This window comes from Bison bison, unplaced genomic scaffold, assembly GCF_000754665.1.
Source record: "Bison bison bison isolate TAMUID 2011002044 unplaced genomic scaffold, Bison_UMD1.0 scf7180017864239, whole genome shotgun sequence".
NCBI classification, from domain to species: domain Eukaryota; kingdom Metazoa; phylum Chordata; class Mammalia; order Artiodactyla; family Bovidae; genus Bison; species Bison bison.
Window position 1 is genome coordinate 6,739,240 of NW_011494811.1, and position 23,150 is coordinate 6,762,389.

At 47.6% G+C, this 23,150-nt stretch overlaps 1 protein-coding gene across 1 annotated transcript in view; it reads right to left on the minus strand.

Annotated features, from left to right (window-relative positions):
* Positions 1–23,040, minus strand: part of PLEKHG3 (pleckstrin homology domain containing, family G (with RhoGef domain) member 3) — a 47,187-nt gene extending 24,147 nt beyond the window's left edge. The window contains exon 1 of the mRNA XM_010846767.1: positions 22,789–23,040. The gene's annotated coding sequence lies outside the window, so the exon portion shown is untranslated. The remainder of the gene's footprint in view (positions 1–22,788) is intronic.
* Between the last annotated feature and the right edge of the window lie 110 nt (positions 23,041–23,150).

The following is a 23,150-nucleotide window of genomic DNA, read 5'->3' on the forward strand; positions in this document are numbered from 1 at the left end:
GCCCAGGTATGCTACACACACACACACACACACACACACACACACACACACACGCTGCTGCCCAGCACTGTCCCCACAGAAGCCCAGCTCCTGAGGATCTATTCCTATGGTTCTCTGGGCCAGCAGAGGGTGGGCAGAGGTGGGTGAGGTCACACCAGCAGAGGTCACCTCTCGACACACCCTCGAGGCTTTCCTGAGGACAAGGAGGATCCCTGAGAGGGGCTGGCTCTTTCCTCTCTCCCTCTGACCTGCCTGTCCCTCCCTGGGGACTCAGGGGCCCCAAGCACCTAAGGACAAGGGAAGCTCTCCAGGGACTGTGTTCCTTGTGAGCAACGTGACTATCACAGAGGCTGTGCGAACTGTGTGACCAGGGTTTCTGGGCCACCCAAACCCAGGCCAGCTGGCTCAAATTCCTGTTCCCTCATGAATTCATTTTCCCTCCTGAATTCCTTTTCCCACCACCCAGGAATAGCAGGGGGCCACCAAGTGTGCCTGCGTCAGCTGCTAGGAAGGACTCTGGTTGCCAGTGGAGCCCTCCCACCTGAATTCTGGGACAGAGTCTGGGCCTACAGACTAAAGTCCAGAAAACTCCCTCGGCCTGGCCTTGGAAGGGAAGGAAAGCCCCTGGCATCTCATGTCAGTGGGAGTACTGCTCACCCACATCTCCCTGTCGCCACCACGCACAAGCCCAACATCTGCTCATGTTACTTCTCAAACCTGCAAGGTGTCCCAGACATTCTCTCCCTCCCCAAATGTGGTCCAATCATCATCCTCGGAAAGGCCTCCCCAACCATCACCAACCCATCCAACACACACAATGATGCAGGCCGAAAATGCTTCCCCACCCAGGAATATCTACATCTTAATCCCTGGATACAAGGAGCCTCTCTATGTAGCTAACCTTATATGGCAAAAGAAATTTTGCGGGTATGATCAAGTTAAGGATCTTGAGATGGGGAAGACTGTTCTAGATTACGTGGGTAGGCTCACGGTAATCACGAGGGGCCTCACAAAAGGGAAGTAGCAGGAGTCAGAAGCTGATGTGACAGCAGAGGCAGAGGGACAGAGCGAGAAACTGGTCAATGCTAGGCTGCTGGCTTCGTCGACGGAGGAAAGAGACCACAAGTCAAAGCATCTAAGCAGCTTCAGGAAGCTGGAAAGGACAAGCAAACAAAATTTTCCCTGGAGATTCCAGAAGGAAAAGAACCCTGTAGGCCCAGACTGACATCTGACCTCCAGAACTATAAGATAATAAATGTCTGCTGCTTCATTTATTTTTCACTGTGCTGGGTCTCTGTCGCCGTGTGAGCTTTTCTCTAGTTGCAGCGAGCAGGGGCTACTTCCTAGTTGTGTAGTGGGCTTCTCATCGCAGAGGCCTCTCGTTGCAGGGCAGGGGCCCTAGCACACTCAGGCTTCAGTAGCTGCGGCTCCCAGGCTCTAGAGCACACAGGCTCAGTAGCGGTGGCGCAGGGTCTTAGATGATCCGTGGAATGTGGGTCATCTTGGACCAGGGATCGAACCCGTATCCCCTGCATTGGCAGGTGGATTCTTTCCCACTGAGCCACCAGGGAAGTCTGCACGGGTGCTGTTCTAAGGCATGAAGATGGTAGCGTTTGTTAACAGCAGCCATGGGACACTAACACACAGACACTTCTCTGAACTCCGCTGAGCCTGAGTGTCGCATAAAGCACAGGTCCTTGGGGTTCTCATGTGCAAGCTCTCCTTCCAGACTAGACAGTAAAAACCTAGTGGGCTGGGCCTTCTTTCACCCCCAGAAGGCAATGCACGCACTAGGTGTTCAATAAATTTCTGCACCTCTCCACTCCCACAGCAGTCAGACGAAAGACAAACAGTGGCCTCAGTCAAGACCTGAGACAGTTCCTCCTTGTCTAATGAGTTTCCAATTAGTCACTGCCAGCAAGTTTCCGATTCACCAAGAGGCATGCAGGAGCAGTGACTGCCCATTCACCCCAGCAGCCCCACACTCTAGGCCCCAGAAGAGGGACTGGAGCAGGGGCATAGCTGCCCTGCCATGCCACATATTAAATGACCAGCCACAAAAACTGGAAGAAGAGACCACTCTGGAGTTTGAAGAGGGACTACAGCAAAAGGGCCCTACAGATATCCCAGGAAAAGCAGTCCACTTTCATCGAAACTGAAGGCAAAGGACAGCAATTACTGTGGATGAGAAATTGCTATTGCTCATAGCCAGGGTAGGTCACAGCTTGTCACTAAGCAGGAAAATGACACAGACACAATGTCCCCAGAAGATGGAGGGGATGAAGACCATGCTAGAAATCACAGACACCTCCAGTGTTCTCAGAGGCTTCACCTCTCCCATCTCTAGAGGCTCACAGGACCACCCCTCCTTATCAGCGAAATTAAGAGACCCAGCCCCACAAATTAACAATCTAGTTGCTCCCCGTACACCCACTATAGGGGGTGCTTATTCTGAGGCCACCAACCTTGAACCACACCTTTAAGCGTTGCAGCATTTACTATTGCATCAGATTCAAAGGCATTGGAGAATCCAAGTGGAAAAAGTGGGAACAGAGGGGCCCACTGGATCTGAGTTCTCAGATGAGGAGGAGAGAATGAGCAAGTATCTCAGTGCATGAGAGTCCAGAGAGCAGAGATTAAATGCAGTACACGGATTCACAGGCTTTGGAGTCAGGCAGACGTGGTTTGAAACCCAGTTACTCTGTTTTACTAGCTATGGGTGGCCTTGGGCAAGTCACTGGATCTAACCAAACTTCAAGTTCCTTTACCTGTAAAATAAGCACAGCAATACTACCCATTTCGCTGGTCTCCAAGAACGAGAGGACACGCAGTATACCTTCCATAAATGGTAGCAATGAGAAGGATGGATGAGTTACTATTTGTCCATAAGCATCAGGATAAGAGATTTTTCTGATGCGTGTCTAAAACAGTAGACCCATATCTCAAGTCAATAATAGAGATACAAGTTTAATCATGTACCACCATGACCTAACCCTCCCCTCCCCACTTCACCCTGATCCTGCCGATCATCCATCATCTATGATCCCAACACAGATTTGGACCATGATCTTTTAAGGGCAAATATAAAGCAATTCAGCTGGAAACGGAAATGAGTCTGATATCCAGGCCCCACAGAAGGTCAAACCAGAAGACGAAGTTTGAATGAGTCAGTCCTATGCTGTAGCAGGCAGGGCACATTCCTCTGGGTTCCGCAGGGAGAGAGCTGGAGAGGAACAGGCCATGCGGAACAACAGGCCTGAGCAGGAACAGAATTTAAGGTACCGTGAGGTAGGGAAGCGATTGGTGGAAACCATCCTTGACACCCGTCCTTGGATTTTAAAGAAAACATGTAATGCAACTCCAGGGTAGACAAATGAGAGAGCCAGGACTTAGAGGGAAAAGCCCCAGTGTTTGCCCATTTCCTAAATCACAGGGAATATCCAAGAGGGGAAGGCAGCAGAATGGACCTGAAGGGCCCTGGGACTCCAGCCAGCACGGCTCAAAACCAGCGTTAGTTCTACTCCTAACTTGCTGGACGACGGGGAGCGGGGCAGTGAGCCATCTGTACTGCAAGGTCTACCCACTCATTTAGGGATAAGACAAACGGCCCTTCCCGAGTCATGAGCTTCAGAATTCACTGCTCAAGTATATTCAAGCACTCACTTTGCACAAAGGCACTGTGGCAGCCTTGTGGGCTAACACAAAGATGAGTCACACAGAACCCGCTCTGGAGAACAAATACTGCATCAGGAGAAACCGGACAAGCACATCAACGACAAAGGGAAGCAAGGACTGCCCTGGCAGTCCTGTGGTTAAAATTCGGTGCTTCCACTGCAGGAGGCACAGGTTCGATCCCTGCTGGGGCAACTAAAATCCCACAAGTCATGCTATGTGGCCAAAAAAGAATACTACTACTAATAATCGTTTTTAAAAAATAGACATATCAACAGATTATCCACAAAGCAGTGCCTCAAGTACCGGCACAGAAATGCACATAAACTCTGCTGACGGAAGAAGGAGAAAGTGTCACCTGGGGGACCCAGGCAGCTTTAAAGGAGTGACATTTTCGCTGTGTCTTGAATGATGACAACGCTTCTGCCAGGTGAGGAAGAGCCCTAAGGACATCTGGTACAAGCGTAGCAGCAAGGGACAGTGGAGTCCCCAGAGGACCTGGGCGTCCGCACCAAGGGGTGGGCACACCCGGGCCCGGCCTGGAAGACCCACCACGGAGACTCGGGACACCAAGTGAGAAACTACCCTTAAAATATACAAACTGCTAGGTGGTGCTGTGGCCGCAGGGGTCTACACAGCCAGAATGTTCATGAAGCATCGAGAAGCCAAAGAAGATGCTGGCTGTTTACAGAGAGCTTCAAGGACAGAAAGAGATGGGGAGAACGTGCTAGGAAGAAGGATGACACCTATCCCAACCCCTGAGAAGGGGGAAGAAACAAGGCCCCCAATAAATGTGGAGATAACTACCCGGATACGAAATGTTTCTAAAAGCAGAGGGGTGAATGCCAAGTCTAGAAACTGAGATGCCAGGGCTTAACTAGAAGGGAATCTTCCCCTGAGATTCCAGAACAGCAGCTCCCAGCTGGGGGCATTGTGTGGGGGCAGGGGGAGTCAGTGTTACCACCTGAGGGTTTTTCCCTTCCCCAAATTCCCTCCCCAAGGAAATCAGAATTAGGGAGGCTCCCCCAAACACAAGTTGGTTTTCAATTCCAAGCAACAGCAGCCTCCCTTTATGAACTGCTGCCATCAGGCACACACCCTGATTCGCCTGGCCCTCAGGAACAAGAGCCAGAGCTCCAACCAAACCCCCTTGTTGCCCTGGACGCCGACCCTGAGCCTGGCACCTAACCCAGACAACCTAGGAAAGTAGATTTTCCAAGGCATAGCTTACAGACTCACATAACAAGTGTGAGTCTCTAATTCTCAAAGCAGCTGGCCTTTCGGAGAGCAGGGCCTCCTGCATGACCCTGTCCCTCAGGGATCCCTAACCCAGAGCCCAGGGGGGCCCCTCTGCACCCCCACCCCACCCCAGATCCCTGCCTTCCCTTCTAAGGAGCCTCCACCAGGGAGGCCCGAGAAACTCATCCAACCAGTTTCCAGGTGGGAGGAGAGCAGCTTTGTCCCTCAGCTAAGCAGTTACACACACGCAGAGGGGGCAGCTGTCACCAAACCCTAGATTCTGGGGCAGGTGGGTCCACATGGGCATGGCCCAGGTAGCAGTCCTGTTCCTGGAAAAGCCAGGCCTTGATTCAGGGCTGAAACTCAAGGCAGGGCAGGGCAGCAACCTGCCCCTGACCTCCCGGCTTCTGCAGCCCGGAGCTCTGGGAGGGGTGGACAAGGCCCCGGCCTGGCGGTGTCCACCAGGGGAAGAGTCCAGGTCAGGGACAACATCCTTCCACCTACCCAACCTGCCACCACCCCTAGATTTTATCTAAAATAACCACCCTCTGTGGATTCTGGGAAAAGGAAACTTCGGGAAAAAGTGGGAGATTAACTCTGCTTTTCCCAGGGTGCGCTGGGTCCCTCTACAAAGAGCCCCTTCCCTAATCGCCCAACTCCGAGTGTTCAGAGATCACAAGACCCTCCGAAGCCCCTCGCAGAACCACGTGCAGTAACTCAAAGAGGAACACAGGATTCTCGCTCTCGCCCGGCCTCAATGGACACAACCCCCGGAAGAAGCCTGGGCAAGATTTTAAAAAGGGACCAACTTAACCTGTCCTCAGTTTCTGAAGGCCCAAGGGAGAAATTTACCTTTCGCCCCAAAGCCTGTGGCCAGCCGGGTTTCATGGCAGAGTCTGGCAAGACTCGGAGGCCTTTGACAGTGCTGCTTCTGCCCCATTCGCACCCCCTGGCCTGGCCAGCCGGGTACCTACCGCTTTCCTCAAAAGCGCTCCCATCTGAGCACCAGGAAGGCTGCGTGGGGCCCGGGAGCCGCATTCGGCCCTGGCAGCCGAGCAGTTAACAGGCTTGGGGCGAGCAGAGAGCTGCCACCAACAACCTCGGGAATTAAAGCGCCCGCCGCCTCCTGCAAAACCTCTTCAATAAACGTCCTATTCAGAATCAGTTGCGCGTGTGGGTCATACTTTCTGCATTTCTTTCATTCCTGATGCCCGGGGGGCCCCCTAACAGAGGAAATGGAGCTTCCCACCCCAACTCAGCCAGGCCAGGTGAGCGCCACCAACCGCTGAGGACGCGCAAGTGTCTCCAGCAATTCAAGACTGGGGACGCTAACTGCAGGAAGTCAAATAGTAAAGACACTTGAACAAAGCCGGAGCATTCACCAGCACAACAATAACCCATTTATGTGGCTCCTCCCCCACCTCAGGCCCTCAAAGCCTAAGGACATTAACCCTTACAACAGCCAGAGACAGAGGGGAGAGACGGCTGCAGCGGTTGGGAGTTATTTCCCTGTTTTACAGATCAGGAAACTGAGGCACAAGTGGCTCCCAAGATGCCGGGCTGGAATAACCTCAATAGCAGGCAATGTGGTAATAAACACATTCTCTCTGAGCTCTCCCTACCACGACCGTTTGCGTGCTAAGTCGCTTCAGTTGTGTCTGACTCTGCGAGTCCATGGACTGTAGCCTGCCAGGTTCCTCTGTCCACGGGATTTTTCAGGCAAGAATATTGGAGGGGGTTGCCATTCCCTTCTCCAGGGGATCGAACCTGAGTCTCCTGCTGTTGCAGGCGGATTCTTTACCGCTAAGCCACCGGGGAAGCCAGTGAGGCGGAGCTATTTACTCGCCAAAAGCCGTGCAGCAGGAAAGCCAGGGTTTGCCGGAATTCCGGTGCTCGTCACTATTCCTCACCCCCAACATCAGTGGGGCCAACAGATACAGCCAAAGACGGATGGAAAGGTGCCAATGCTGCCCACCTCGTGGGAACGCCTTCTGGCACTTTCTGCCCTTTTACAAGTAACACTATGCTCAGAACAAGTTCCTACAGTGTGGAGCAAACCTCAGAAGGAGGCCAACATGGAGTCGGCTGGGAATTCATAACCTGCCCATTGATGCCTCCAGAAACCACTTCTGTGTCAACATGTGACCCAGGGGCCAGCACACAGGTTGCCCTCTCTACCTCAAGCTCACAGCAGGAGTTCTAATCCACACAGCTGACTCAGGGAATGGGCACGTGTCCTAACTTGTTTTCTGTGTGTGCTGCCTTCTTTACTCAGTCACAGCCTCCTGAAGGTTAAGGAGCAGATCTTCCCAGGGTTTTGTGCATTTTCTTCCCCCAGGGCTTCTGATGCTCCAGTCCCTACTACTGATTTTAGCAGCTGTAAGACTCATGCCAGAAGAAAGCTGAAGCACACAGGAAAGATGGTATTTTCTGGACTCTTGTAACGGGAGAAAGAGATATCTCCAGTGGAGATACAGAAAAAGGTTTGGGGATGGAGAGGCAAACTGTTCACCTCTTCTCTGCTGCCTGGTCAGGCTCAGCCCAGCAGAAAGTTGCATCATCAGGGCTCACATAACTTCCATCTAAAAACAGGACTACTCACAAATATTTGTTGACAGTATAAACCACACGCCAGGTTCTGGGAACACAGCAGTGAATAAGACAAATCCTTACTATCATGGAGCTTACACTCCAATATGGAAGACGGCCACAAAAGGTAGACAAATATCTAATATATTCCTGGACAGTGTTAAGTGTTATGAAAAAGATGAAAAAGAGAAAAGGCAGTATGGGGGTGGACAGTGTTAGTTAGGGAGGCCTGGGAAGGCTCTGTAAAGGTGACTCTTGGCAGACACCTGTATGACAGGAAGCAGCCAGACATACAAAGTTCCTCTGCCAATCTTTTCCTCTGCCCCACCTGAGTGACTGAACTGAACTGAGACCTCATCATCATAGTAAAGTAAAAGTGAAAGTCGCTCAGTCGTGTCCGACTCTTTGCAACCCCATGGACTATACAGTCCATGGAATTCTCCAGGCCAGAATACCGGAGTGGGCAGCCTTTCCCTTCTCCGGGGGATCTTCCCAATCCAGGGATCAAGCCCAGGTTACCCACATTGCAGACAGATTCTTTACCAGCTGAGCCACAAGGGAAGCCCATCATCATAGTAAGTGCAGACTTATGATGCTTTTAAGCATTCCACTATTTCTCAGTATAAAAATTACTAACCACACAATAAAACAAACCATGACAAGCAAGTCAGAAGATGAAAGAAATTGATACTACAAAAACTAGGAATAAAAGAAAAATCTGAAAAAGACTTTGAAAAAGTACTCAGTTCAGTTCAGTTCAGTCGCTCAGTCGTGTCCAACTCTTTGCGACCCCATGAATCGCAGCACACCAGGCCTCCCTGTCCATCACCATCTCCCGGAGTTCACTCAAACCCACATCCATCGTGTCGGTGATGCCATCCAGCCATCTCATCCTCTGTCGTCCCCTTCTCCTCCTGCCCTCAATCCCTCCCAGCATCAGAGTCTTTTCCAATGAGTCAACACTTCGCATGAGGTGGCCAAAGTACTGGAGTTTCAGCTTTAGCATCATTCCTTCCAAAGAACTAAATGGAAATAAAATAGTTGACCTTTGAACAATACGGGGCTTCGGGGCAGTAGAAATCCATGTATAACTTTACACCCAGCCCTCTGTATCCATGATTTCTCATCTACAGGATCAACAAGCTGCAGATTGCGTGGTACTGCTGTTACCATTTAGTTGCTGTATCCGACTCTTTTGAGACTCCCTGAGCCTGCCAGGTTTCTCTGTCCATGGGATTTCCCAGACCAGAATACTAGAATAGATTGCCATTTTCTTCTCCAGGGGATCTTCCCAAATCAGCAATCAAATACGCACCTCCCGCACTGGCAGGCAGATTCTTTGCTACTGAGCCCCGTGTAGTACTATAGTACATATTTATTGAAAAAAATCCACATATAACTGAACCCACACATTTCATATCCAGATTTTTCAAGGGTTAATTGTATACAATATTGACATGTTAAACCCAATTAAGTTAAGAAAATTATCACCGACTCAATGGACGTGAGTCTGAGTGAACTCCGGGAGTTGGTGATGGACAGGGAGGCCTGGCGTGCTGTGATTCATGGGGTCGCAAAGAGTCAGACACGACTGACAGACTGAACTGAACTGAAAGAAAGAATTAGTGAAATGGGAGAAAAAAAAAAAACTGAGGAAATTATCCTGAAATAGATGTAAAGAGTAAGATAGAAAATATGAACATTAAGAGACAAGATCCAGGGCTTCTCTGGTGGTCTAGTGGTTAAGAATCTGCCTGCCAATGCAGGGGACGTGGGTTCGATCCCTGGTCTAGGAGGACCCCACATGCCATGGAGCAACTAAACCCATGTGCCTACTGAGCCCACACTGTAGAGCCCATGAGCCCCAGCTACTGAAGCCCACACACCTAGAGCCCATGCTTCGAAGCAAGAGAAGCCCCTGCTCTCCGCAACTAGAGAAAGCCTGTGTGCAGCAATGAAGACTCAGGACAAAAAAAAAATTTTTTTAAGTAAATAAATAAATCTTTAAAAAAAAGAGAGAGAGAGACAAGATCCAAAGAGTTCCAGAGGAAGAAAAGGAAAAGAATTAAGGGAGAGGCAATTTTCAAAGACAGAATATATATGAATTTTCCAGAACTGAACATATCGACATCTGTCCTCATATTGAAAGCACAACTAAGTTAAATTTTTTAAAAGTCCACATTTAGACCTATCATACATAGTATAAATGCAGATCATCAAAGACAAAAAAGAACATCTTAAAGGATTATAAGGAAATACTATGAACAAACATATGCTAATGAATTAGATAACTTTGATGCCATTCCTAGACAAATTCCTAGAATGACATAAACCAATGAGGATTTGGGAAGGAACAGAAAATCTGAAGAGATCTGTTAACAAGCAAAGAGCCTGAATTAATAATTTTTAAACTTCCAATAAAGAAAAGCCCAGGACTCTGTGGCTTCATTGGTGAATTTACCAAACATTTAAAGAATTAACAGCAATTCTTCACAAACTCTTCCAAAAATCAGAAGAGGAAAGAACACTTCCTACACATTCTATGAGGCCTGATAAAAGACCAAACAGAATATCACAAGGGGGAAAAAAAGCTACAGGCCAGCATCCCTTATAAATGTGGCTATAAAAATCCTCAGCAATACACTAACAAACTGAATCCAGCAACATATAAAAAGGAATATACACTATGACCATGTGAATTTATCCCAGAAATACAGGATTGGGTTAACATCCAAAACCAAAAATAAATTAATATAATTTTAGATATTAATAGAATAAAATACAAAAACCATCTGGTCACCTTAATAGACCCAGAAAAAAACATTTGACAAAATCTGACACCCTTCAATGATAAAAACACCACACAAGCTAGGAATAGAAGGGAACATCATCAGTCTTATAAAGAACATACAAAAAACCCCACAGATACTTCGTCTCAATGGAGAAAGAAGAAATGTTTTCCCCCTAAGATCAGGAATAAGACAAGAATTTCCCCTCATGACACTTCTATTCAACATTGTACTGGAGTTCTAGCCAGGAAAATTAGGCAAGAAAAAGATATAAAAGACATTCAGATTGAAAAGGAAGAAGTAAAAATATTTCTGGTTGGCTTAAAACTCAACATTCAGAAAACTAAGATCATGGCATCCGGGCCCATCACTTCATGGGAAATAGATGGGGAAACAATGGCAACAGAGAGAGACTTTATTTTGGGGGGCTCTAAAATCACTACATATGGTGACTGCAGCCATGAAATTAAAAGACACTTGCTCCTTGGAAGAAAAGTTATGACCAACCTAGACAGCATGTTAAAAACAGAGACATTACTTTGCCAACAAAGACCCATCTAGTCAAAGCTATGGTTTTTTCCAGTAGTCATGTATGGATGCGAGAGTTGGACTATAAAGAAAGCTGAGTGCTGAAGAATTGATGCTTTTGAACTGTGGTGTTGGAAAAGACTCTTGAGAGTTCCTTGGACTGCAAGGAGATCCAACCAGTCCATCCTAAAGGAAATCAGTCCTGATAATTCATTGGAAGGACTGATGCTAAAGCTGAAACTCCAATATTCTGGCCACCTGATGCAAAGAACTGACTCATTGGAAAAGACCCTGCTGCTGGGAAAGATTGAAGGCAGGAGAAGAAGGGGACATCAGAGGATGAGATGGTTGGATGGCATCACCAACTCTACGGACATAAGTTTGAGTAAGCTCCAGGAGTTGGTGATGGACAGGGAGGCCTGGTGTGCTGCAGTCCATGGGGTCACAAAGAGTCGGAGACAACTGAGCAACTGAACTGAACTAAATTCATAGATGACATGATCTTATATATATAGAAAATCTTAAGAAATTCACTAATGAAACAATTAATGGACTCCACTAATGAAAGAGTCTAGTAAGATGCAAGGATATAAGAACAATACACAAAAATCAATTGTGGTCCTATATACTGCTGCTGCTGCTGCTAAGTAAGTGTCCGACTCTGTGCGACCCCATAGACGGCAGCCCACCAGACTCCCCCGTCCCTGGGATTCTCCAGGCAAGAAGACTGGAGTGGGCTGCCATTTCCTTCTCCAATGCATGAAAGTGAAAAGTGAAAGTGAAGTCGCTCAGTCGTGTCCGACTCTTAGCGACCCCATGGACTGCAATCCACCAGGGTCCTCCATCCATGGGATTTTCCAGGCAAGACTACTGGAGTGGGGTGCCATCGCCTTCTCTGTCCTATATACTAGTAGCACACAATCCAAAATGCAATGAAGGGAAATGCCCTGGTGGTCCAGTGATTGGTACTCTACACTTTCACTGCCAAGGGAAGGGGTTTAACTCCTGATGGGAGAACTAGGATCCTGCAAATTGAGTGGCTTACCCTCTCCCCTCAAGAAACAAAACAATCCCATTTATAACAGCTTCACAAAGCATTGAAAATTTTGGAATATATTTAACAAAAGGAATCTAAGAATTGTATATGGGAAGCTATAAAACACTTGAAAGAAACTAAAGACCTGAATAAATGGAAGGACATCGCATGTTCATAGATCAGAACACTTAACACTCTTAAAGTTAGAGATACTCAGTAAATTGATCTACAGACTCAATGCGATCTATTTCAAAATTCAAGCTGGCATTTTTGTAGAAATTGACAAGACGATCATAAAATTTGCATGGAAAAGCAAAGAAGCCAGAATAGCTAAAACAATCTTGAAAAAGAACAAAGTTGGAAGACTCACAGTTCCCAACTTCAAAACTGATTACAAAGCTATAGTTACCAAGACTGTACTGACATATAGATAGACATATAGATTAATGCAACAGAACTGAGAGTACAGAAATAAAACTTCACATTTATAGTCAACTGATTTTCATTAAGGGTACCAAAACCATTCAATAGGGAAAGAATAGTCTTTTCAACAATGTTAGCACAGCATAAGAATGAATCTGCATATCTAGTTCATATCATGCACAAAAATTAAGTCAAAATGGATCACAGACCTAAATATAAAAGCTAAAACTATAAAACTCCTAAAAGGAAATATAGAGGTAAATTTTGTGAGCTTGGGCAAGCAGTGGTTTCTTAGATACAATGGGAAAAGCACAACCAACAAAAAAATAGATAAATTGGACTTCATCAAGATTTAAAACTTATGTTTCAAAGACACTATAAAGAAAATGAGACTAGATCATGTTACAATGTATACAAATATTGAATCATTAAGTTGTACATTTGAAACTAATAATAATATATCAATTACACATCATTTTTGAAAAATTTTTAAAAGAGAGACAGTGAAAAGATAAATCACAGAATGGGAGCAAATATTTGTAAACCTGATAATAGACTTGTATCCAGACTATATAAAGAACCCTTACAATAACAATAAAATAACCCAATTTTAACATAGGCAACAATTTGAATAGATATTTCTCCAAAAAAATATACAAATGGCCAATAAGCACAAGAAAAAATGCTCAACATCATTAGTCATTAGGAAAATGCAAATCAAAATCACAATTAAATCTATTTCATACTCACTCTAAGATGGCTAAAATCAAAACCATGTTCAATAACAAGTGTTGGAGAAGATAAAGAGAAATTAGAACTCATATATTGCTGGTAAGAAATAGTGTAGCCTATTTAGAAAACAATTTAACAATTCCACAAAAAGTTAACTTATAAATAATAATCTCCCAGTAGGTCATATAGAATCTAGGAGATCTATATGCTGCGCACAATAAGTTGTACACAATTGTTCATAGCAGTTTTATAATACAAAAAAAGTGGAAACAGCTCAAATGTCTATCAACTGATAAATGGATAAACAAAACGTAGTAAACCCATATAATGGAATGAAAAATGAAGAACTGATAACCTGCCACAACATTGATGAAAACATTATGTTAAATGAAAAGGCTAGTCAACAGAACGATACATTGTATGAACTCATTTATGTAAAAGGTCCAGAACAGGCAAATCTAGAAAGATAAAAGCAGACTAGTGATTGCCTGGGGCTAGTGGATAGGGGAAATGGCTGCAAAAAGTAGTTTCTTTTAATAAACCGTGATAATAAAAATGGTTTAGACAGCAGGCTTTCCAGTTGGCACCAGTGGTAAAGAACCTGCCTGCTAATGCAAGAGACTTAAGAGACTTGGGTTTGATCCCTGGGTCTGGAAGATTCCCTGGAGAAGGGCATGGCAACCCACTGCAGAATTCTTGCCTGGAAAATCCCATGGACAGAAGATCCTGGTGGGCTATAGTCCATAGTGTCTCAAAAGAGGTGGACATGACTGAGGCCACTAAGCACACATGATTAGACAGGAGAGGGAACTCCCTGGTGGTCCAGTGGTTAGGACTCTGCACTCTCACTGCCGAGGGCCTGTATTTGATCCCTGGTCGAGAACTAAGATCCCACAAGCTGAGCAGCAGGGCCAAAAGAGAAAAAAAAAAAGATTACATAGCAGGGATAGTTATACAATTCTGTGCTTAAATACTAAAAAATGGGTAAATTTTAAGATATGGGAAATATATCTCATAAAGCTATCGAATCAACTCTTAAAAAGTAAAAAGTCAAAAAAAAAAAAGTAAAAAGTCAGCAGGAAAAGTATAGACTGCTTAATAACTAGCACTGGGAAAACTGGCTATTTCTCTGGAAAAAATAAAATCAGTTCCATCTTACAAGGCTGAGCGGTTCTCAACCTTGGCTGAACATAAAACTTACCTGGCCCATTTCATGACCATGCCTGGGCCCTACCCCAAGATATTTTCATTTTATTGGGCTGATCTGAAATGAAGCTCAGACATTTTAAAAAGCAAATAGTACTATTTTAAAACGCTCCTCATGAGGCTTTAATATGTAGCCAGAGAGAAGAACCATTGTCACATACAGAAAATACACTCCAGATGAATTTAAAATGTTAAGAGTAGAAGCAAAACTTAAAAAAAAAAAAATGTATAAAATCAGAATATGAAGGGGCTTCCCTGGTGGTCCAGTGGTTAAGAATCCACCTTCCAATGCAGGCCTTCGAGGGCTTTCCTGGTGGCTCAGTGGTAAAGAATCTTCCTGCCAATGCAGGAGACACGGGTTCAATCTCTGATCCAGGAAGATCCCACATACCGAGGAGCAACAAAGCCTGAGGGCGACAACTATTGAGCCTGTGCTCTAGAGCCCGGGAGCCACAACTGCTGAGCCCACGTGCTTGCACTGCTGAAGCCTGCGTGCTCAAGACACACCACAGTGAGAAGCCTACACACCACAGTGAGAAGCTTACACACTGCAGCTGCAGAGCAGCCCCTACTCACCACTGCTAGAGAAAAGCCCGTGCAGCATGAAGACGCAGCACGGCCAAAAATACATAAATAAAATTATATATTAAAAGAGCGAGAAGACCTCCAGCTACAACAAAGGGCACACATACTACAACAAAGACTCAGTGCAGTAAAAAAAAAACTTTAAATAAAAAAAGATTTTTTAAGAACCCATTTAATAAAAACCAGGGTAGGAAAAGATTTCTCGATATGAACAAAAGACTGGCCAATGTGACAACATTAAAATTTAAATTTCCCTATGAAAAATAACTTTAGTAAAGTTAAAACAATCCAGAGCTATACGTAATGAATAAAACCCACAAAAGATTATGAATCTGCCTGCAATGCAGGAAGTCCAAGTTCAATACCTGAGTCAGAAAGATCCCCTAGAGGAGGAAATGGAAACCCCCTCCAGTATTCTTGACTGAAGAATCCCATGGACAGAGGAAACTGATGGGCTACAGTTCATAGGGTCACGAAGAGTCGGACAACACTGAGCAACTAATACTTTCACTTTGTTTCATTTAACACATATACATAGATTTTTTTTTTTAATTCCTAAAAATCAGCAAGAAAACGGCAACTAAAACTCTGAAAAAGTACTGAGAACCTGTAACTTGTCAAAGTGTGGGGAACTAGGAGCAAGAAAACAAAGGGTAGAGACTTTTCACTACATTACATTCTGGGGCTTGAATCACGTGGATGTATTACTTGGTTTAATTTTTTTTTTTTTAATGCAAAAGGCAAAAACCTCACAGAATTATAAACATGGACAGGCAATAAACATAAAAAATGCTCATCCCTATCTTCAATCAAAAGTGCTAATTTTAAGGGGCAGTTTATAAAATAATTTTAAAATTACATCTACTAGATTACAAGACACAATCCAAATGTTAGTGAAATAGGGGCTCTTGTGTTTCTGGAAAGAATGTATACTGATTCACAAATCATGCAGCGACATTATTTGGCAGTATCTTGAAAAGCACAATTTATAACCCCATAATCCTACCACTGACATACATGGTAGAAAAGATTGACACATGGATGATAAACACAGGATACTGGTGAGAAAAATGGAAACAATCTAAGTCTGTCCATAAGGAAGCTATACTATAATTATATGACAGACTCCATGTAACAGTTCAGGGAATAAACTAGATTTAAATATTTCAACATGGATAAATCTAGACAACAATGTGTATTCAATACGATGCTATACATGTCAAAATCAAAACAACAGGAAACTATAAATCACTTACAGACAACAGTAAAAAGTATGAAGACATGCACAGACATGATAAACACCATATTCAAGAGAATGTTACTTCTGGGGAGGGAGGAAAGAGAAAGCAATTAGAAAAGAAAGCATTGACTGCATCTGTTTAACATTCTATCTCTATAATAAATGACAGAAATAAATTGGAGAAAATTACCATTTGCCAGATCTGGATGGTGAGAAGACAGGAGTAGGTGCTCCTCCGCAGGGGCGGGCCGCACCATCCTGGACACGACTGGAACAACCAGCGTGGAGGCTGAGCAGCACAGCACAGCACCCTTCAGCAGCATCCAGAACCCAAACAAAGGAGCAAAGGCTCCTGATGGAAAGAGGTCTGGGATTTTTGAAATTGCAGCCCCTCCCTAACAGTTTCTGGCCTCGGAAATGTTGTGCGGCACTCAGGTAGAAGCTTAAAAAATGTAAATGTATTAAAGGCATTCTTGTTTCCACTGAGGCAAGCGCTCTCTGGGATAACTGGCAGTCTGCTATGGGTGGAGCTGAATTAAGTTTGGGCCCATCCTAACTCCACAGTAACACAGTAAAACCTTGACCAGCTGGAACCCCTGCAGAGAGAGCTATCCAAAAGGCACGTTTTTTAAGAGTGTGCCCAGTTTCCAAAGAGTCTGGGGTAGAGCTCAGAGCATGTGCTCTAGAGTCATCTAGAAGTTCAGACCTCATCTCTGCTAAGTCTTAGCTGAGATCCCAGAAAAGTGACTGACCTTGTGTGAGTGGATTCAGTTTCCTCATCTGTAGTCGAGGGTACCACCACCTACTATGCCTTGTTGAGAAGATTAGCGATATTACCTAAGAGTCAACACTTAAAAAATTGTAGTCAATCTGACTGGGACATCTTTCAAAAACACGTTACACTCTTCCTTCCCTCCCCTCCTAAATAGCCAAGGAAATATCATTTAACCTCCGCTTGATGACTCAGGGTCACAATTACCAGCAAAGCATCAATTATCAAAATGATGATGCCCCCAAAGGCCAAGGTGTGCCAAGTCACTCCCCCTACATAAATACTGACCCCTGGCTCTTACACTTACGCCTGTTTTCCACAGTGTCTTGTTCTCCACCCTCTCCATCAATTGTCAATTGCACTGTGGTCATTTTTCTTCTCTACATTGGTCTCTTTACACTCTTTCCTTTGCTGCTGCCTTTCAGTTGTGGGCTTAGAAATCAGATGACACAACTCCTACATAAAACTTAAACAGGGTCTGAGGGAGCTGGTGTGAAAGAGAATGCAGGAACTTGAGTCCTGGTCGACCTGGAGACCTTCCTGGCTACTTGCAAATAAGCAAGGCCACTGGGTGGCCATGTTGTAAATACGGTAGAAGAGGGATTACAGGACATATTATGGGATGAACTATTTTCAAGACTGAAAGCATACTCTACTTTGGACACAACATGCAAGGGGCAAACTCTCAGCAGGCCTGGGAGGACTGGTCCCAGTGACCCGAGGCACCCTTTCACTGGTCCAGGCTGGAGGAATACAGAGCTGCCTGCCCCTGTACCACAGCTTCAACTTCTTAGAATCTTCTACTCTACTAGGACAGAGTAGAACGTTTGTGAAGAGTGTGAAAATTTCTCTAATTCCTAAAGTTTCATTCACAGCAGGGTTTTATTTATTCAACAAATGTTTACTGGACTCCTACTATGCAGCAAGCACTGGAGATGCAGCGATGCACAGGACAGACAGAGCCTGCAAGAATACTGGTTCCCTTTTCCTGTCAATAAATACTTGCCATCTATTGCTCAAGAATCTCTGACTTATACACATATGTGCACACACTCCTATATATATATAGACCAACATACACACACATAGTCTTGTGGCCTGGGGAGCAAAGTTTTTTAGAGCTTCCAGTACCTCCTGAGATCCCGTTACCATAGTGAAATAGACTTCACTCATCTAGCATCCCTCCCTCCATTCTCAGCCAAATTCCAGCAACAACTAGAGCAACCCTTAGTACCCTCAAAGTCTGTTTCCCAAAAGGCAACATGCGCAGTCGCCACCGTGCCCACTGGAACTTCATTCAAGTCCTATGGCCGGCCCCAGAGTCTGCTCAGCATGAAACAGAGTCTGAGAGTCCTTAAAAATCCGTTCCTTGAGCTTAAGCCAGGAGGCTTCCCTCCCCAGAGGCTAGCAAGAGAACTGTAAAAAGTCCCATTCTCTCTTGGGTGGCATTCCCAGATGGCAACAGTCCACCCAGGGCTAGGCTTGACCCCCACCACTGCCTTCTTCCTCTAACTCCATGGAACAAAAGCTGGAGCAGGTGAGATCGAGGAGCCCAGACTGTTCTCAGGATGAGACCCCAGCACAAGCTCAGAACACCCTGTGGATTACACTGTTCTCCATGCTATATGGGAACAAAGAGGGCTCCAGCAGAGACCCTGCCTTCAGAGAACTGCTAATCAAAATAAGAACAGAGCAGAGACCCTGTTCACAAGGCCAGTCTTTATCCCAAACAGCCAACACCCAGAGGGGTGGCCATCAACTCTGGATGTACCTCCTCTGGATCACAAACTAGTTAACCCTGCCCAGTTTTCATTCTCCTGACTTGAGGTCACCCAACATCACAAAATTGCTTGAGGCTGTTTAGGGCCCTCCCTGGAACTTCCTCTGAAGCCAGATTACACCTAGTTTTACCCGGTCTTCAGGCACCCACTGGTAGGCTCAGAAAGCTCCTTCACCTCAAGGGCCTCCCTGGCTGTCCTGTGCCTGAAACTGGGCTCTCAGAGGGCGCGGTCTGGCTGATGACCACTTCCCCAGCCCCCGCCCTCCACCGCCCATCGCTGCTTCCTGAGCCAGGCTCGGCCCCCAGGAAACCGCTCCCCACCGCTTTTGACAGCAGCTATCTTTGAGCTCAGGCACCTCCCTTTGAGGTCCTGATTCAGCTGAGAGGGGAAAAGACTCTTCAGATTGGCTGAGTGGAAGCAGAGCTGAGCGGAGTCCAGCCAGACTCAGCACTCAGTGTCTGTCTGTCTCTTCGTGTTACTTGAAATTCTGGTCCATGGTGGACCCTTCTTGAAACTTTTTCTGGGGCTGCCTGAGCCTCTGTGAGCACCCTCTGGCACCTCTGCAGGCTCTCCTCAAACAGCTCCACCCACCATCTGCCCAGCCTTCCCTGCCCCTCCCTCGTTTTCACCAGCCTTTTCTCTCCCTCTCCCAGCGGAATTCATCTATAGACGTTGGGGGAGAGACAGCTAGCCTTTCCAGCTGTGAGGCAGGGTAGAGAGGCCAGGGATGAAGGTGTGATTTCATCAGGGCTGGTTGGAAGCAAGGGAGATTCCAGAGCAAGGGAGATTCCAGAGCAAGGGAGGGTCAGGGCTGCCCCCAGTTACCCCCTAGAAGCAGCACACACACCTGGGAAGCCCACAGCCTCAACAATCCCCCAGCCTTGATTCTAGGAGACGGTTGAAGAGTTTCACCAACTACAGAAGTCTGCACTAAGTAGGGTTTCCATTTTCACCTGCCTCCAATTCCCCACTTGCTTCAAGCTTTTCATTTAGCAATGGCAATAAAGAGCCTGGGCTACCCTTGCAGAATTTGGTTGGAGAAATAACAAAATAGAAGACTCTCACTTACTGAAGACCTCTATAGACTCTGCTAAGCATCAAACAGACGTTAGCTCATTGTTCAGTCTCACAAAACCGTACATGGTAGGTATGATGACTAACTCCACTTTACAGGTGAGAAACACAGGCTCAAAGGAGGTTAGCACCGCAGGGCTAGGAAGCTGTCAAGCCCCACAGTGAGTTCCTTGAACTGGGTTTCAAGAAAAGGAAACCAGAGACAAGGAAAATTCCTCCTTCAGGCATTATTGAAGAGCCCTTCCTCGGGATGTCTCCCGGGCCACCCCATCTCAAACACCATCCCACCCACTCCATGACCCTACCCACTCCATGACAGTTCACATCCACCTTTCCCATCACATTACTCTGCTCATCATTAACTTGCTTTCCATTATTTATCTTGCTTGTTGTCAGCTTCCCCCACTAGAAGTCAGCTCCATGAGGTCAATGACTCTAATATATTTTGTTCACTACCATGTCGCCTGCGTCCAGCATTCTATATAGCAGATGCAAAAAAAAACTCTTGAATGAATGAAAGAACCCTTTAAAACAGAACGAAGGGGTGTGAGTGTAGGAAGAAAAAGAGGATGATCCATCCATTCACGGTGGATCTGGTGAGAGAAATCTGGCCAGGGTGAGCTGGGGGCTCCAGATGGGACCTACAAGAGGAAATGAAGGTCTGCCAGGTCCCCGGTGGACTCCAGTAAAGCCTTCCTGCTGGCAGAAGTGACTTCCAGCTGCCAGGGCCCCAGCCTGAGGGCTTCTGCTGGGGAGGGCCGGCTTGCAACTCTGAAACAAAGGCCTATGGACACGCAGCTGGCCAGGACTGAGCAGCCGCTGGGTCCAGAGGGGCAGCCTGGGGTGGGGAGGGGGGTACAAATGAGGAGCTGAAGACAGCCCTCAGAGCAGCTGCAAAGGCAGCACCTCCCAGTGCCCAGAGCCCCCTCAACCTCTCAATACAACCAGGAAGAGCTAGATGGCTTCCCAATTAACCCTTCAAAGTCAGTGCTCAGCCTGGGCTCAAGGCAACCCACGGGCTTGGAAGCAGAGCCTTCATAAGGTTCCGAGAAGACAGCAGAGGTGAAGGGGCAAGCCGTACATCTGGAACACAGTTCCTTTTCCCCTCCTGCCCTGGACAGCCCTCAGGCCATGGCCTTTGGCCGCCTCCAGCGTAAACACAGTGACCCTGGGATGGCTGTCAATTTGGTAGGGCAAATGTTTACCCTAGAGCTGAGCTATTACAGGCCGGGGAAGTGTCCACCGTTGGCTCCTGGTATCTATTGTCTCCTTGTGGCACACATGGGACGTTTCCAATAAACTGTAAAACTCTCCGGGGCTCCTCCTAGCCACACTGAGCCTTCATTTTGTATAGGAGTTTATGCAGCAATTTCCACATACCTGGCTTCCTCTGATCCTTACCAGGCCCCTCTAGGAGGAAAAGTAGGCAAGCCTCCAACTCTACTCAAGAGGAAACTGAGTCAGAAAAAAACTTTGTGACTTAGGTCACGTTGGGAAAAGCACGGGTTAGACCACGAGGAAACCTGAGTTCTGGTGCCCGTTTGCCCAGTAGGAACCCGGCTCCAATCACCTCACATCTCTGGGCTCTGCTGCCTTCATGTGTAAATGGCACATCCGAGGTGCCTTCCAGCCCAAATGACTCAGTCTTTGATGCTACACAGTAGAGCCAGTGCTGGGCTCCCAGGCCAGGGCTCTTCCCACTCTCCCCCTATCCCACTTCCAATAAAAATCAGTAAAAACAAAACAAAAACAAAGCCCAAGGCAGCTCTTCAGCAAATCACTCTCTGTTTCTAGGACTTGGCTTACCCCAAGCCTACTCCCTGCCCCAGCCCCAGAGCAAAGTATCCTGCGTTTAGATATCCAAGGGGCTGGGAGTGGGGGCAGCAGAGACAGAAGCCTATTAAAAGAGGGAAGATGAGGCTTCCCAGAACCACAGGGAAGAGGATAAGAGAGAAGGGGTTCAACTTTTCTGGGTTCTTACTCCCTAGGTTTTCTGCTGGAAATGATTGGGGTGAAGTCACTCCCAGTTAAGCCATTCACTCCATCCCTAGTCGAGCAAAAGAGAGGATGGAATGGCACTTGCTTGAAGGGAGGCAAGCAGCGTGCTCAGCGCGGAGCCCGGGGGGCTGTCATTACTCTGCTTATTATTTCTTGAGCAAGGTCGGTGTGACTGAGCTGCGCAGAGGTGGGGCTGAGGAGACTCTGGGAACCCCAGTTAGGGTTCCCTGGAGGGTGATGCGGTCCGCATCGCCTCCTGGGGGGCCCACGACGGGAGACAGGCAAGTGACTTTGAGGATGAACTCTTATAATGGCCACAATAACACCAGCCGCCCCCACCCCGCCCAGGCCACACCCCTCCCGCCTCCCTCTATTACACTTCCCACTCCGTTCTTCCTTTTATTTTTCAAAAGTAGCTCCAAAGAGTAAAAGTAGCTACCGAAACGTCTTGAAATTGGCACGACTTCTCCTAGCTTTCCAAACCAAACGGCTGAGAATAGGAAGAAAATGAACCAAACCAATTTCGGGAGTGGGCGAGGTCGAGGTAGACAGTGGCAGGCAGTGGCTTCTGTGCTTTCGGCTCCCCGGCACCCCACTTCTGGCACCCACTCTAATCCCCCCGGGACGTGAGCTGAGATTCCCAGAGCGAGTACAGTGTGACACCAACCCGGAACAGGCTGCTGGCGCCTTCGGGCTCCCGGGTCAGAGGCGCGGGTCCTTCCCCAAAAGGGTCCACCCCGCCCGGGCCCACAGTCCGAGGCAAGGACCAGCCCTCCGGCAACCTAGCGCGCAGTGGGCACGGGTGGGCGCAGCCTCGCGGGCTTCCCGGGTTTCAAACTGAGCCCCTTGGAGCCACCCGGCCCATTCGCTCCTCTTGTTTCCGGGGTGGGGGCTAAAGCACAATGTCTCCTGGCACGAGCCTCCCGCGCTCCAGCCCTTGGCTAGGAGGTCGCCCTGGAAGCAGCCGACGCGGCCCCGGGCCCCCTTCTGCCTCCCCCGAGTCCTCACCCCTCAGGGCGCTGGGGCGGGTGCCTGGGAGGGTGCGGGTTTCAAAACCACCCCGGGCACTGCCGCTGGGCCGGCGGCGCTGGCGGAGGGCTCGGAGAGAACCGAGGAACACTCACCGAGCAGCGGCTGCCCCACCGGGTCCGGAACGCAAGGCGCGCGAAGCCACCCAGGTGCCGCCGCAACGCAGGCGCAAGTTTGAAAGTCGCTCCGGGAAGGGGCCGAGACTGCCGGCCGCTCCCGCCCACCGCCAACCCCTTGGCGGCCGGGGCGCGGCCAGCTGCGAGCGCGGCCCCTGGGGACCCCAGCCCGCGCGCGCCTTCCCAGTGCCCAGCAGGAAGTCGGGGCCGAGCCGAGCTGGAGCAGCCACGGGAGGGGGCAGGGAGACCGAGAGGGCGGACCAGGAATTTTTCCAGTGGGTGGAGACTCGGGCCGGCGGCTGGAATCCCGCGATTGGCGGCGTTGGGGGGGGCCGGGGGGA